The sequence below is a fragment of the Artibeus jamaicensis genome, unplaced genomic scaffold, assembly GCF_021234435.1.
Source record: "Artibeus jamaicensis isolate MK-2021 breed Jamaican fruit bat unplaced genomic scaffold, CSHL_Jam_final contig_3175, whole genome shotgun sequence".
NCBI classification, from domain to species: domain Eukaryota; kingdom Metazoa; phylum Chordata; class Mammalia; order Chiroptera; family Phyllostomidae; genus Artibeus; species Artibeus jamaicensis.
Window position 1 is genome coordinate 1,057,606 of NW_026521739.1, and position 16,840 is coordinate 1,074,445.

General features: G+C 42.9%; 1 long non-coding RNA gene across 1 annotated transcript; it reads right to left on the minus strand.

Annotated features, from left to right (window-relative positions):
- Positions 1 to 1,286: 1,286 nt before the first annotated feature.
- On the minus strand, positions 1,287 to 16,698 carry LOC128627104 (uncharacterized). The gene is made up of 3 exons (XR_008391228.1): positions 16,455 to 16,698; positions 4,408 to 4,564; positions 1,287 to 1,344 (listed from the first exon to the last, which is right to left on the minus strand). It is a non-coding gene; the product is annotated as an uncharacterized LOC128627104 (long non-coding RNA).
- Between the last annotated feature and the right edge of the window lie 142 nt (positions 16,699 to 16,840).

The following is a 16,840-nucleotide window of genomic DNA, read 5'->3' on the forward strand; positions in this document are numbered from 1 at the left end:
TCACGAGTGAACAAATACTTCAAACCCTCTCATAATGCTGTGCTCCTGCCCACAGACCTTCCCTGCGGTGTCCGCATGTTGGTTCAGCAATATCTGTTTTATAGCTACTTGAGTATTTTATTGCCCTTGCCCTTGTTCTGTTTTTTTCCTCTCAAGTGAGAGGAAAACAGAGAAGTGAAAATAATGATATTTGTGATAAGAAGCCTAGGTCTCATAAATTAAATAAAACTGAAACAAAGGTTAGATTGTCAGTAGTACCCAAAGCAATCAACCCATTACCTCAGAGACCCGTACTGGGAAGAAAGAACAACTGCCTGTTCACACGTAAGGAACAGGCTTAAGCTGCTAAAACTCTTATTATTTATTTTTTTAAAGATACAGATTTCTTTTTTTATTTTTTGTAAAGATTTTTTTTATTTATTTTTAGAGAAAATGGAAGTGAGGGAGAAAGAGAAGAAGAGAAACATCAGTGTGTGGTTGCCTCTCATGTGTCCCCTACTGGGGACCTGGCCTGCAACCCAGGCAAGTGCCCTGACTGGGAATCAAACCAGTGACCCTTTGTTTCACAGTCCTATCCTCAATCCACTGAGCTACAGCAGCCAGGGCTAAAACTCAATTACTGAAAAATGTGTTTAATGGACAAAGTGTCATTAGGAATTTCATAGCCTTGTTTGCCTAATATTTAACTTCTGCATATTCTCACTTGGATGTGTTTTCCAGACTCCACTAATATATACAATGATGTTTCACTCGACAAAGAGAAGCCAGAGAACAGGTGTGCAGGGGAGAAGGGGGAAGAGCCATACATAAAGTCCACACATATTGCCACCCATCCCCCCAATTACTCAGCACTCACGCTGCTGGCCCATCAGCACAGCCCGGCTCCTCATCGGGTACCAACACCATGCACAGCAAGGCAGTTGTGTGGGCCCACAAAAGCCCACAGTCCTTGCTCCCACCCTTAACCACGGTAGGCCCTCCATCACCTTGTCTGCCTGGGCATGAGATGAAGAGGGCAGGGGAAGGGCAGCTGGCACCTGAATAGAAGGCCTCCTTCTCCTCCCTGTGAGGAGGGGTTAGGAGGAGGGGTGTATATGGTTCTCAGGCCAGGCTCAATCCACCAAGCCACACCAGCCAGGACAACACGGAGGTGTACGTTGATCCTGAGTACACTTCCTTCCTTCTCGGCCAGACTTTCAAACCTCCTTTCCCCATGTCATTTCCATTGGAGTGACTGTGATGACTTCTAAAAGAGCATAGAATCTTACATTGCTGACAAAGGCACTATATGTCCCACGACAGCCTTTTGTGAACAGCAAACCACTGGTCCTGCAGCTAAAAGTACTGAAAGAGAGAGAGAGGGAGGGAGAAGGAGGGAGGGGGAGGGGCAGGGAGAGAGAGAGAGAGAAATCATTCTGGAACTCTCCAAATAACAAAAGCTGTTGTAATTAGGGACCAATGGAGTCATTACTGGAGCTAGGGGGCCACCCTGTGGCTAAGCGTCCAAAGATGAGGTCCAGGTTTTGTTTCTCTACACCATTCTGCACTTACCACATTTTGGACCATAAGACTCACCTGGATTTTAGAAGAGGAAAATGGGGGAAAATTTTGAAGCAAAAAATGTGGTAAAATATTTAATAACATACATAATATTTCACCAATGTAAATGTAAACAGAACTTAACAGCAGGATTAACAACCATGATTCCTCCCAAATTTAGAGAAAAAAACATGCATCTTATAGTCTGAAAAATACGGTAATCTTCATCCAAAGGAACAATAGCAACAACGGGACAAATTTGCCAAATTTCTACTCAACTGGCCTTCCAGGCTGGAACATTTAGGCCAAAGTATATGCCTGGATCAGCATGGTTAGCATCCTTAGGAACTTACTAGAAATGCAAATTTTTAGGCCCATTCCAGACCCACTGAATCAGAAACTCTAGGAGAGGGACCAGCCATCCGAGTTTCACGAGCCCTCCAGTGATTCTGATTCCAGGTAAAGGCTGAGAACCACCAGTTTAGACCAACTGGGTAAAATATCATCTCCCTGAGCTGGGCTAGTACAACACGTCTATACTCATTATTATACAACTTATTCATTCATTTGGAAACTATGGTATTTCATTTACTCAACAAATATTTATTGTATGTTTAAAAACCAGCCAGAAAACCTATGTGATTTGAGCAAAACAGCTGAGTAACAGAGTGGAGGAAATGAGTTCCGAGAGGCAGGCGGGGGCCAGGCTGTGTAGACAAGCAGACCGTGTAGACAAGCGGACCGTGATGAGGACTGGTGCATTGTGGGATTCCCTGGAGGGTGCTGCGCAGGGAAGAACTGTGATAAGCCTGTCTTCCTATAGATCGCCCCCCTGCCCCCTAAGCAGATAGAAAACAGTCAGTGGTGGAAGTAGGAGACCAGACGCTAAAATGAAGCTCAGGAGAGGGAGCATGGAGACCTTAATTGGGTGTCACAGAGACATAGTGAGATGGCTGGATTCCGGACGAATTTGGAAGGTAATTCAAAGGTAATTGGTGGGATTTACGAATGGATTGAATGCCACGAGATGAGGTGGATGAGACTGGATGCCAAGAGGAATCTAGGACGACTCCAGTTTTTCTGCCTGAGCAAAACTGTATTTAGTGAGAAATAATTGAGAGTCTACCAAAGGTACACTTAAGATATATCTCATAGGAAAAGAGTAAATGTTTTAGTGAGTGACGATTATGAGTTGTTTTCTCCTTCCATACAATTTAACTAATTCTTTGTTTTAGTCAAAATATTTCTTCTGCTTTTATAAAAATGTGTTTTAATTTCCACAAGTACCTTGGAATTTCACAGATAATACTTTCGTACACTGGTATCTACAATGAAGGTAGGGGCTGTACTTAAGGTAATCAAGGGCTGTGCTTTGTACTAGAGGCAGAAATAGAACTGCTTTACAATTTGCTACTTTTGTTCTTCCTGTGGTACAAATTAGCAGCAATTACGTGCACCTGCAAACATACCTCTTCATATATTATAGAGCCCCACCGCCCACTTAATTCAGCAGCCAGACTCCTGGCAACCTCAACCATTTGGAACTCAGGTATGAATTCCCAGACTACACTCAGCAGCTTAAGTGATGCGTCTAAAATGAAGGTTAATGGTTTAATAAGGTTAATTATTTTATTTCCTCTGGCTTCCTTCCATGCTTCCCAGGTTTAATCCAATCCACTGTGCAGTTACTGAGTGCTAACTGTGCCCAGGACGTGCTGTCAGACTGTGATGAGGACTGTAAAATACGAAGCAGCGAGCGCGTTACAATTACGTATATTCGGTGGGGGTGCGATATGCTGCCGGCAACAAGAAGGAGCAAACAGGAAAATCACCAGTTAGAATAAAAGAATAAAATCAGAGCTTGAATTACGCTAATAACACCAGATAATTAAATTGCCTCCCAAGCTGTATGACAATGAGCACAATGCAAAAAGAAAAAAATTACGTTGTAACTCAATTTCCTATGACAGGGAATGATATAAGACATTTAGAAAAGCTTAATCAAAATAATTAGCATTTAATTTATTAGAGTCATGTTTGGTTGTTTGAATGATGAATTAAATCTAGACTGTAATTTCCATAAGAATGAATAGGATATTATTGTAAATGTGCCTGCAAAGCTCTACTGAGGAAGACTTTGAAAGCCAAGTCTTGACTGCCCAGGTAAACCGTTCCTTTGGGTCCTCTCACTCTGCTGGAGAAGTGGCACTGGGCGTGGAGGAAATAATTGCTAAAATCTTATGGCTGCTACTTCACGTTCTTTTTTTTAACCGTTCCGTTATGGAAAAACTTAAATATACACTAAACAGAATGGCATAAAGAACCTTTATGTATTCAGCACACGCCGCCCAGTTCCATTTCATTGATACCCTCCCTCGTTCCCCTCCTGCATTATTTTGAAGCATGTCCCAGACAGCATAGATTTTTATCCACAAGTATTTCAGTGCACATACTAACAGATAAGGACTCTAAAAAATCGCCCCAATTCCATGATTATATCTAAAAAATTAGCAATATTTCTTTAATATAATGAACTGTCTACTCAGAGTTCAAATGTCCAACTGTTTCTTAAAGTTATAACTTTTCAAAGATTTATTCAAGTTAAGATCTATATCAAGTCAACAAGGCAATTAACTGATATGTCTTAGTTCCCCCTATCCCCCATCCTGCACCCCTGCCCCATTAAACTTTTTTTTAATTGAAATTAGCTTGATACAGCAGAATACTTGGTCTGGAGAGCTTCCCACGCTCTGGATTTTGCTGATTACAATTCTATGGAGGCATTTAATGTGTTCTCTCTCTTTTCCTTTGAGTTTATTATAATTTGGTTGTTGGAACTAGAGGCTCATTCTGATTCGGGTTCCGTACCTTTGCAGAAGTACTTCCTGGGCAGTGGTGCAGTCTTCCAGCAGGGGGCTCTTTGTGTCTGGTTGATTCTCTTGTGGCAACAGGTGTTGGTATTCCATACGTAGATCCTGTAATACCTTAGGGCTCATCAGATGGTGACAGTCTGAGCCTATCATTCCTTATACAGCATTTAAACAAAGAAGAGACCCTTCGTTTACTGTTTGGTTACTCAGTGGTACAGTTTTTACAGAAAACCAGGATAAATGCTTGATTCTTTTTCTTTATCAATGTTTGAAATAATGAGTTAACTTTAAATACAATTGATATGTTTTAATCTACTGCAGTTTTTCTTCTTACTGATGCTGAAATTACTCCATTTTTGGCCAGTGCAAGGGTCCTCCAACTGGCTCCTGGGCCCTCATGGTGTGACCCAAGTCACCTCTGAAAGCTTCCTTATTCTCCAACATGACACGATCTCTAGGCTCATCTCATGCATTTCCTGGAGCCAAACACTTCTCTAAGAACTTAGTGGGAAATGGTATTTTGAGGTGTATTAATCATGTTGTAATTTTATGATATTTTGACATCTCGGGCAGCCTTGCTTACTGGGATGAGACTGCCCCTCCCAGAGCTAGCTAATTCCTAAAATAATAAACAACTCACCTGCAAACACATCTTTCATATGCAACCACCTGATCCTGAGTTCATACTCCCAGCTACATCCTTCACCTAACTCTCACACACCAAGCCAATATTCCCCCTGCCCTAAATCAACCCAGGGCCAGGTACCAGACAACTAGAACCCACCCGTATAGCCTAGAGCCCACCGACATTATTCGGACTATCCAATCCTAAACTATTCGCCCTACCCAGCCTTGCGTCTCCCACGGAAAACACAGTAGAGTCCCTGCTACATGCTCTCTCCTCACTCCTTCTGCCTGCTGACAAAACCCAGTGCTTCACCACACCGCCCTGCATGGCATGGCATTCTCCTTCTCTTAGGAAATGTAGGTAATAAGTCTTCTTTCTGTGGCATGACCTCTTCCTGTCATCACTCAGTCACCTCCATAAGTTAGTGTCCCGTGGGTATGTTTTAGCATGTGAGACCACAAGCTGGAAGCTAGGAGTGCTCACTGCTACCGGTTGGTCATTATTTCTATGTCTCTTCCACAGACAGAGCCGGGAAATACATTCTGAATTCATACTGAGAGCCCTCATTCCAAATCAGTTCTAGGGAGATTTTTCTGGACCTCTTTCATTTCCATGTCTCCTTTCTCCCACACTGAGAGTCTGGCTCTCATTTACTCTGGGAATGACAGAATCACAGTGTCACATACCACAGCAAACACACAACAATCTCAGAATAGTGCTTCTGCTAGCAGAACTATGGCTATTTTACAGAGTGTAATACTTGTATTTCGGCAGTTCCCTTTGTCCTCGGGGCATATCTATCTGCCAGGGATGTATACTGAAATGACTGTGTTTTACGGTCACTCACGAGAGCTCCTTCTCTGGGTCGTTGTCCTCAAAGCTGGTTTGTTTGTTTTGTTTTGTTTATGTTTAGGAATGGCTTCAACACTTTTGAATGTTACTTTATAATTATGTAAATTATTTCCATGGTCAAATCTACAAACGAAGTCATGTTCAAAGAAGCGTGGCTTCTATCCCGGTCCTCATCGTAAATATTTATATTTGACAGGATATAAAGGACACATGGACAAAAACTAAGGGGGCAGAATTGGGAGGGAGGTGGGGAGCACTGGGGGGAGGGCTGGGATGGGAGTAAAAGACAAAAAACTGTACTTGAACAACAATTAAATAAATTAATTAAAATAAATAAATGAATATTTATATTTAATGTGTTGCATACTCTATACTCCTTTCCCTACCTTGCTTTTCTCACTGCACAGTGGGTACTAGAGATCACTCTATGGAAGCATTTAGAGATGCTCTTCGTTCCTGCCACCTGGACAGCTGCGAACTGGGAGTGAGTGTTGGTTTAGCGAGGTGCCAGCCACTGTGCTGAGTGGTTCACACAGCTAATCCCATTTCGCCCTCAGAACGACCCAGTGAGGTTGGCACTATTGTAACTGCCATTTTACAAAGAGAAACGAAGGTTAGTAATTTGTCCAAAGTCACCCTGCTGAAAAGCAGTGAGTAATCTTTTCAGATAGAAAGAGGAAATGGGTGCACTTTATATCTACATCACCCATCTATTTCTTTATTTCTAGTTAGACATGGAGATAGAGAAACCGTTTATACCAGTTTATTAGCAGACATCAGTGTCCCAGGGTACTCAGAAGCCCTGTCCAGTTTGTAAACAAGGATTCACACAGAAGTTTCCGTGATGCACAGCAGGCAGAAAATTAAAATAGACACAAAGTAACTCGAAACCCATTTTTAAAAGCTATTCTAGCATGTGAAAAAACATCCAGTGTAGACTAACTATACAAATGTTATCAATGATAACTGGGAATCAGTGAGAAATCAAAGTAGGTGTTAACATCCTCACAGTCATTTGGGGATCATGGATTCTTTGCACACAAAAGCAGAGGCATGTCCTCTGACGTGCTCCATCTTTCTCCACTTTATTGTGTTGTTCTTTGTTTGTTTGTTTGTTTGTTTGTTTGTTTTTCTCACAGCAGAGTCTCTTTCTGCCAGCAGCTGCTGCTCACCCCTCCCCCGGGGCAGGTGAGGCAGGTTCTAGAGAAAGGGGAAGAACTGGCTGGGGGGCTGGGATGACACCCCGAATGGTGTCTATCCCAGGCCTTACAATGTTTTGCATTCCAGTTACTTGTATGCTTATTTTCACCTGTTTTTTAGACTGCAACCTCATGAGACATTTACTACTTTCTTACTCCAAATATAGCCACATTGGGGGAGTTAGGGTCCCAACATATGGATTTGGGGAGGGGGACACATATGTTCAATTTCTAACAGTCTGATTCCCATTATCTTCATGCTCTGTAGATAATGGAGGATTACTGTGCCCCAGCAATCTCTGCAGGAAAGGTCCGTGCCTTCGGGTGGACTTTCCCTGTTCCACTGTTTCAATATCCTCATTTTTTTAAAGTGGGGTTTGGGGAAGAGGTTTTGTAATACAACCCCAAGAAATCGCTTGGATTCTGTTAAGTGTTCCCTTCTTTTAAAGTTCACTTTCAGAAACAGAAAAGTACTTCTAGCTCTCAGGAGACCCAGTGTGCAGTGGGCTCTGCACCTGGTCAGACACATCAGTGGCCGTCCTGGAAGGAAAGCTCCCCTGACCAGGTCAAAACCTAAAACCCCACGGTGGGAGGGAGAAACGGATGCCCTCCCACACGCTGCAGCCCCTGCTGGGCACAAGTCAGGGAGCTGCCGGAAGGCACAGTCCAGCCCAGAAGAGCTGCCCCTGCATGTTCTGCAGATCGATACTGTGCTGCCACCCCGACTCAGTCAAGTTTAAGAAGCTCTTTGCAACACAATGGACTCCATTTTGTGGTCACACTTGAGAATTGCAGCACTGCCCCCTGGTTTACTCCCAAGGACAGCACCTCTCTTTCCTAGTCCTTCTCGTACCTCTAGGCAGCGGTCCCCAACCTTTTTTGGCACCAGGGACCAGTTTTGTGGAAGACAATCTTTCCATGGACTGGGGTTGGGGGCTGGTTTCGGGATGATCCAAGCGTATTACATTCAAGCTCACCTTCTGCTGAGTGGCCCAGTTCCTAACAGGCCCAGACCTGCACTGGTCCGCAGCCCAGAGGTTGGGAATCCCTGCCTTTAGGTCTCTTAAAGAGAAGTACACAAAGATGAAGTCTACTGCATGGCATCTCATACCAACATCTTAAAGACAACTGATCTGAAATCATGTGCACACTTTATCCTTTAAGTCTCTACATCTTATTCTATAAATATTATTGGTTTTCTTTAGTTTCTTCAAAGCCATAAGCCACGTATTTTAAAAACATTTTCACATTCAATCCTCACAGTAACCTAGAAGACTGACAAATTACTATGGCCATTTCACAAAAGAGGAAGTCTAAGCAAGTGAGCTCAGAGTTTCAATGACTTGCCCAAGGCCACACAGCTAATCACTGGGGAAGCCAGGATTTAAAGTAGGTCAACTAGGCCCACAACACAGGCTCACGCTGTTGCTGGTGGAAGTTGGGCTCTTCCACAGTGCCCCAACGAAGGCATTCCAGGAACCGCATGGGAGGTGTGGTCTTGTGGTGGGTTTATTGAAGTTGAACACAAAGGGCTGTCCTGGGTGCGTCTTTGTCCCACTGTGAAGAGTCCAGTCTCGTCTTCTGCAAGGCCAAAACAAAGGCCAGCATTCAGAGCTTCTGTTTCATACTAAAGCCCAGTCCTGTCCAGCCTTTCTCACCATTCAGCGAGCTTAGCCTGTGCTCCTGGCCGCACTGCTATGCTACAGGATTCAGGCTCCCACCCTCGGTCTGAATTCAGAGTCCTGCTGGCCATGGGCTGCGTAGCTGCCAGGGCCACGTGTAATAGGACAAAGCCACTTTCTCAGACCCTCTTTCCCAGAACTGGCTGGACCCCATAAAGAATGACAGACCCTAATCATTTTATGAGCTTTATCCTCAGCACTAGCAAATTACTGGAAGCTCCCTGAAGGCACAGGGGCTCTGGGACTTATGAAACAGGACACACACCAGAGCACAACTACCGACCAGGCCCTGCACCCAAAGATAAACAAGTTGCAGCCCAACTGAAACATCTTGCTCTACAACCACCCCATTACCCGATAAGAACTCGAAGCCCCACCCCTCAGGGCTGGGGCTGGTGCACACCTAGTCCTTTTCCTCCCTTGGGAAAGTAAAAATAAAAGCTTTTACTGTCTGCACTTCCTTCTCTTTGGGAAATCTTTCACAGCCCGAGTCACCGAGCACCCTAACAACATGGGTATAGAGAATGTGTGAGCGTACAGGGCAAGTGCAGGTCACAGAGCAGCTCTTCTTCGTTTCCTTGGATTGTATTACTTTGGGCTTAGGAAGGGCCAGGAGATTTTTCAAAATAACCAGTCATCTTCCCAAGCTTTCATGGGCTTCTGATGGGTCCACCCCTAGCCGACTGATCCCTTCCCCATGTTAGACTGACAAGCCTCTTGTTGGGAACCGCCCTGCCTAGTTTCAGAAGCTGTAACCCTCCATGGCTAAGGCTGAGTAAAAAGGCCTTGGGACCATAAGCCACTAAGGAGATAAAGCTTATTTTCCCGGCAGGGGCACCACCTCTGTCCCCTTTACTTCACCCTGCTTGGCCCCAAGCAGATGACTGGTTAGCCAATGACAGGTAAGATTCCTCAAGGGAGGGACAACCTAAGACAGGCAGGGTCACAATGGGGCCATCAGGGAAGGACTTGGGAGACTATAGAAAAAGAGGGTGATGAAACCTCACCCCTTGGCTTTGACATAGCCTGGGTCCTCTGTCTGTGAGAAATCTCCTAATCTCTTGGCTGCCTTACTTCCCCCACCTGACTTAAGCCCAAAACAATACCGCAGGTGAGTATGGCCCTGTGCTGGAAAGGGTGGATTTCTGGGGCAATCAGGCCTACGAAAGAATACATAAATCCTGTGAAACCTGCTTTGATAAGAATGCCCTCAATTTAAATAAGGGTCCAAGCATAAAATGAGTTTGTTTCCGCAAAGTTTTATAGCCCTTTGGCTGGCTATCGGACCCTGACTCAGAATAAGCCCTCATAGTTCTTTGAATGTTATCTATTATTTGATCATTACTGCCTGACAATGATTGATGAGCTTAATGTATATGCTCTGTATTCCTATGCAAATTAAACCCAATAAAAGTCCATTGAGGAACAGGCTCAAGGCCCTTCTCCTTTGAGAGATTGGCTGCCTTTCCTCTCAAAGCAGATCAAACCTTGGTAGATTTATTCTCATCCATGGTGGGTGGGGGGTTCTGTGGGTGGGGCCCCTCCACAGCCTCTATGGTCAAGAACTTCCTCTGGTACCACTTCTCTTGCAGATGTGTTTGCCTCCCCCTGTTCCCCCCAATGACCTGGAACCAGAGGGCTGGCAGTGCTCCTGGGGAGAGTTTCTGTCCACTCCAGGGTTTATGTCCTCTCTGTGGCAGTGCCCTGGAGTGTGTGAGTGGGTTTGTGAATGCTACAGCTTCCTGGGGAAGCAAGCAGGCTTATGTTCCCAGGTCCATTACGCTCATTAATATATGATTCCCTCTCCTTCCTTTCTTTTCAAATAACTAGCTAACTACCTGTGGTAACAAATGCCACCAAAACACTCTGTCTCTTGGTTGATAGAATTCTCATCTACTCAGGTTTTGAAACTGGAAATCAGTAGGCTGTTCTTGATTGATGGCTCTCTCTTCTTCACCCACATGGGGAGATGGTTTATCGATGCTACTTCCCAAATGACACTGGAATTTTCTCCTTTCTCTCTCCCTTGCTTGGCCCTGGGCAGATGACTGGCTCTCTCTGGCCTTTCCTCATATCTTATATGAACTACAGCAATAGCCTTCTAACAGGTTTCTAATCTGCCCCACAACGGACCCCACTGAAGAGTAGTCCTAGTTTTAAAATCCACATCTGAAAAGGTACAACCCATCCAGAGGAGGAGATTTAGGCCATATATATCAAGAGCCTTAATAATGTCTATATCCTTTCAATCAGTAATTTTACTTCATTTTTACCTCAGTTAACCTACCTTCAAAAAAATTGTGTATAGAGTACAGAAAAGACTAAGTACACAAAGATGGTCAGGACAGTGATATTGATGTCACATATTCATCCCCTACAACTTTTTTTAAAACTCCACTGTGGAATTAATTATTTAAATCAAGTTAATTTTGCCCCAGCTGGTGTGGCTCAGTGGATTGAGTGCCAGCCTGCAAACCAAAAGGTGACCAGTTCAATTCCCTGTCAGGGCACATGCCTGCGTTGCAGGACAGGTTCCCTGTTGGGGGCTCTTGAAAGGCAACCGATTGATTGATGTTTCTTTTCACACATCAATGTTTCTCTCCCTCCCTTCCCCTCTCTCTAAAAATAAATCTTTTAAATCAAGTTAATTTCAATTCGAAACCAACAAGAAATTCTGCTTCAGGCTGTCCATGGGAGGTCCTTGGAAGACCCTGAAGTTTTGGGTCATCCCTGGTCACTGCCAAGGCCTCCAGTGTCTCAGTTTATGATTCTCTCAGTTCCAATAGGCCACTAGCTTACATGCTCACCCTTGGGACATATGTCTCTTTGTTGAGGCTGGGAACCCCTCGCCATTCCTTTTTGAGGTCTGGCCATTTCCAAGGGTGGGAGTGGAGTTGTCAGGTGGCAGAGCACAGGTCCCAGGTTCCAGGGCTTGAAGGAGCCTGGAGCCCTCCCCCAGCCTGAGGACATCTTTCAGCCTGGGGAAAACCACCACTGCCTAGGGCCACCTCCTTCCTCCCTCTACATCAAATCACCTCAGGGAGGTAGACTTGAAAACAAAACCAGGAAGGAAAAGTGTTTTGCAGGCATCTTCCTTTTTCAGCTGGCCACACACCTCCTCCCACAAAGGAAACAAGAGCCTGCTACCTGCCTGAGGGGGAGGAAGGAGGCAATGTGGGGATAAATCCCACATGAATATGACAAAAGATTATCCAAACTGAGAAGCACAATGATTGGGCAATGTCATAAAAACTGCAGGTTAGACAGGAAATCTGTGGGCAGCACACAGATGCTGACAGGGTCTGGACAACATACAATCTGCAACACCTGTTCACTCCACCTGTTTATGCTTCAGTGAGGACCATCTTAGTGCCAACCACGGATCCATTGATCAATAACATTTTACCTTATTTGATTTGCTCTACTCGCCTTTACATAGATATGGAGATATATGTATATGTATGTGTGTGTATATATATACATATATATACATATATATATGAAGATATCTGTATATAGTATCTTATCTCTTTGTATCCATTCTTTTTTTGATCAACCAAAAACAAGTTACAGACATCAAGACATTCAACTCTAATTACCTCAGCATTCCTCTCCTAAGAATATTGACACTTCCCTACATGACCAGTTATTATTGCACTATTTAACAATACCGCTGTAATATTACCTAGTATCAGCCCAAACTCAACTTTCCCAATTATTCCAAAAATATCTTTCATAGCTCTTTTTAATTTTCTGCTCCAGTATCCCATATTATTTTTGATTGTTTTATCTATTTAGTCTCTTTTAATATAGAATAATTCTTCCCAATACTATCTTTCTTCTGTTTTTTCCATTCCATGGATTTTTTGGAGAGTCCAGGCCAACTGTTTTGTAGAATGCCCCATATTCTGGAGAGGATTATTTCCTTATGGTTTTGTTTATCTTGTCTCCGTGTCTACTGTATTTCCCGTAAACAGGAAGTTAGGTTAAACATTTTTGGAAAGAATACTACTTTGGGAGCACTAATCCCATTATTAGTGATGTTTGATCACTTGGTTATTGTGGTAACTGCTCGATTTCTTCTTTATAAATGCATAACCTTCCTCTTACAGTCAGTAAGTATTAATCTGTGGGACAATCCTTGGCGTTTATGTGAAATCCTTCTCCCCAGCGACCCTTTGCTCAGCAGTTTTAGCATCCGCTAATAATCCATGACTCGGTTCATTGTTACACTTGGGGCTGCAAGTGGTGATTGTCTCATCTATCATTCCTTCTACATTTATCGCTCTGTTAAGATCAACTTTTCCTTGTTCCCCCCTTTTTCTTATGTTTTGTTCATGTGACAATGATGATGATGCCCTGTTTTAAAAATTATTACATTATAATCAATTAACATTATTCGACATGCAAATTGTCCCAAATTTGGCTAGTAAGAAACTTTCAAGCTGACTCCTGTATCCATTTTTTTTTAAAGCTTTATTAAGAAATAATTCACCTACTGTGCAATTTGCCTGTTTACAATATACAATTCCTGGTTTTTAGTTTATTCACAGAATTGTGAAACTTTAGAACATTTTATCACCCCAAAAAGAAATCTGTTGCCAATTCCTTAGTGGTTACTTCCCATTCACCCCAGATGCCTCAGCCCTAAGCAACAATTATTCTACTCTCTCTCTCAAGACTCGCCTATTGTGGACATGGCATATTAATGGACTCATGTAACAGGGTCTTTTGCAAATGACTTCTTACACTTAGCAGTATATTTTCAAGGTTCATCCATGTTATGAAGTATGCTTCATTTTTATTTTTATTGCCAGATAATATTCTATTTATGACTATACCACATTTTACTTATTTATTCATCAGTTGATAAAATTTGAGTTGTTTCGCTATTAAGAATAATGCTGCTATGAACACTTATGTTACAAGTGTTTGTAATTGCTGGCCCACATGGCAACTCGATATCTAACCTTTTATACAGGCAGCTAGGCTGTTTTTCAAAATGCCTGCACCACACATTCCTACAGCAAAGTATGAGGATTCCAATTTCTCCACACTGTCACCAACACTTGTTATTACCTTTTTTTAAATTAAAAATAACTTAATAGAGGTAAACTAATATATCATTGCTGTTTTGATTTGCATTTCCATTAGGCTAATGATACTGAGTTCATTTTTTTCTCCAGAGACCTTTGGCACTTTCAAAATTTCATGTCTTATTTTCTTATGTTATAGCTTTGTTTTACTGTTTTCTCCTTTGGTGACTCTGATGATACATTGGCTGTTCTTTGTCTATATTCTGTATCTCTCACTTTCTGATTATTTTTATTTCTTTTCCTAATTTATTTGTTTATTGTTTAAAATTTTTTCCAATGTCTCGTACTGAATTCTTAGCCTAACCCATTTTCCCTTGGATACCATGTAATTTAGTTTTCACATCTTAAGATTATTTTTTTCTTCTATTTCCTTCCTGAATTCAGTGGATCCTCATTTTATAGCTTTTCATTTTGTGTCCATTTCTATTTCGAGCTTTTAAATATCTGATTTTTTAGATTCTTTACATCTGCCATTGCTTGCTAAGGGATATTTAACTCATGTCAAGAGTGTTGTGTTACAGTTTTTCTCTGCTTTTTGGTTGTATTTCATTAGCAAAAAATGGTTTCACCGTTTTGTTATTATAGTTGCTTTAGATGGATGTCAGTTGCTGTTTTCTGTTTACTTCAAAAAGTCTAAATCTTCCTGACCCAGAAATAACAAATGTTTCTACTGAGGGTAGATGATCTTAGTGGGATGCCTAAGAGGGCAGGTCAAGGTTGGAGTAAGATGTTGGAAGGAAGGAAGGAAGGAAGGAAGGAAGGAAGGAAGGAAGGAAGGAAGGAAGGAAGGAAGGAAGGAAATCTCTTGGGGGGGGAGGGAAATAGTAGAACATATTAGTGTGAGCATTTTAAAACAAACTACTGGGAGAAATATGACACATTTAATGGAAAAATAAGCATAAAAACAATGAAATCTATGAAAACATCATTAGCTTCAGAAAAACAAAAAGTTGTAAGAGAAAGGAAACATAACCATATTATAGAACTTGGCTCAGCAGTAAACAATATTCACAAAGTCATAATGACTTTTACTTAAATTATGAAAACTGTGATATAGCAAATATCAGGTAGACGAGAGAAAATGGGAATGAGGCTATAATAGGGCTAAATCCTCAGCTAACATAATACAAGTCAACAGCTCAGGTCTCTGATTCATAAATCAATAACATCATTTAAAATATATAAAAATAACAGAAGAAAGCTACAAAATTGGAAGAAAAATATTCTAATAAAGGACACTAAGAGGGCTGAATGGACTGTAGAATCCTTTGAGTTGTGAGTCTCTTAGTACGACATGATTTTTTATAAAAGGATATGTGGATATATCACTTTAACAATTTAAAAATGTAATTTTTGAAAAACTAGTTCAAATGCCATCTGGGAGACAGTACTCTGAGAGTTTGTAGTATTGTCTTGGTGTACACTCTGAACCAAGGACCAATTTCTTGCACAGCAAAATGCAGCTGTCAGTGAACCAGCTGGTGAAAGTGGGTATGGCACCTCAAAGTATACCTGATTATTATTCTTCAAAATGAATTCTCCCCTTTCCCTCACATCAGCTTGGTTAGACACTTTGGAGAAGTACTTTCACCAGAGTCTATAATAGTGGTTCCTACTCACTGACAACTGAGATGGATGGGGTCTCCTAATGCCACTGGAGGTTACAGTGTTGGCTGGTGACTGGTCCTGCCTATTAAGGGAATAGTGGAGTATGACTAGAACCCAGGAGGTCTCCTAGGGCACCTCCCCACTCCTGACACATATACAAATTCATGAAAAAGTCCTAAGCTACATACTGGCGGGCCCAAGACAGATGCTTCGAGAATGAAGATTTTGGTAAGCCCCACCAGGTAAAGTATCCTGGCCAGCTTAATCGTAAGTGGAACCTGGAATGGGTAGTGGAGAAGGAAAATCATAAATGCCAATGCAGGTTCATTACCAGTTGCAAAAATGAGGATTGTGGCTTCTACTGGTATTTCCTTTCTTGCTGTATCATATATAGTTTCTAGAGATCACCCTTTTCTTTTATTACTTCATTTAAAGTATATCAGCGAGGGCTAACTTTAAAATTTAGTCCACACCTTATAACTCTGAGACAGAATGATGATACAACTTAGAGGAACAATGTGCATCATCGCCTACAGATTTGGACTTGGGACCAGCTAAAATAACTGATGAAACTTTGAGTTGTCCTCTTTTGCGGGGGGAGGGGGTGAGAGCATTTTTATTTAATATTGAGAGCATGACCCTTTCCCCACCTCAGCCAGATGGTGGTTTTCCTGTGCCCCAGGATTCCGCTAAGCAGTAAGAGCTAGAGTTGCATCATCAGGCTCCTAAACACTGCTGGAGGGAGAGGAGAGGAAGAGGATGTGGTAGACAGGGATGTGCATCATGGCCTGTCACAGGCTGATTCCCACCTCCCCTTGGGCGCCATACCTCCATCACCGATTTTTGCATCAGACGGCAGCTCAGAAAGTGACTACGTAGCTCCCAGCTCACTTACCCACACACCTCCTAAGCTTTCCGAGCCCGCCTAAGTCCCACCTTCATCCTGAAGCTGATCCCAACCCCACGCCTGGAGACCTCACCGTCATCCACAGCGCAGGCCTCATAACACTTGTTCAGATCTCCATCACATTCCCGGTTGTGTTGATGAGAATGTAAACAAACGCACTAAGACAGCAGGACCGCCTCCCTGGCAGTGTCGCAAAAACGAATGTCTGAACGCACGACTCAGTGCGCAGCCTACGTGCTGGGAAAGAGGACCCAGGATAGCTACCCCTACGCGCCGCGCCAAAGAACGCGCCCTGCACGAGAACGCGCCCTCGCACGACCCCGCGGCACTTGAGAAAAGCACACAGCAGTAGCGACCGCGGAAGGCAAAGGGAGAAGACGAGATCCCGAAAAAGGTCCTTCTCCCATACGCCAAGACCACACCAGAAGGTGGGCTTTTCTTGCAGAAGCGGGCCGTGCA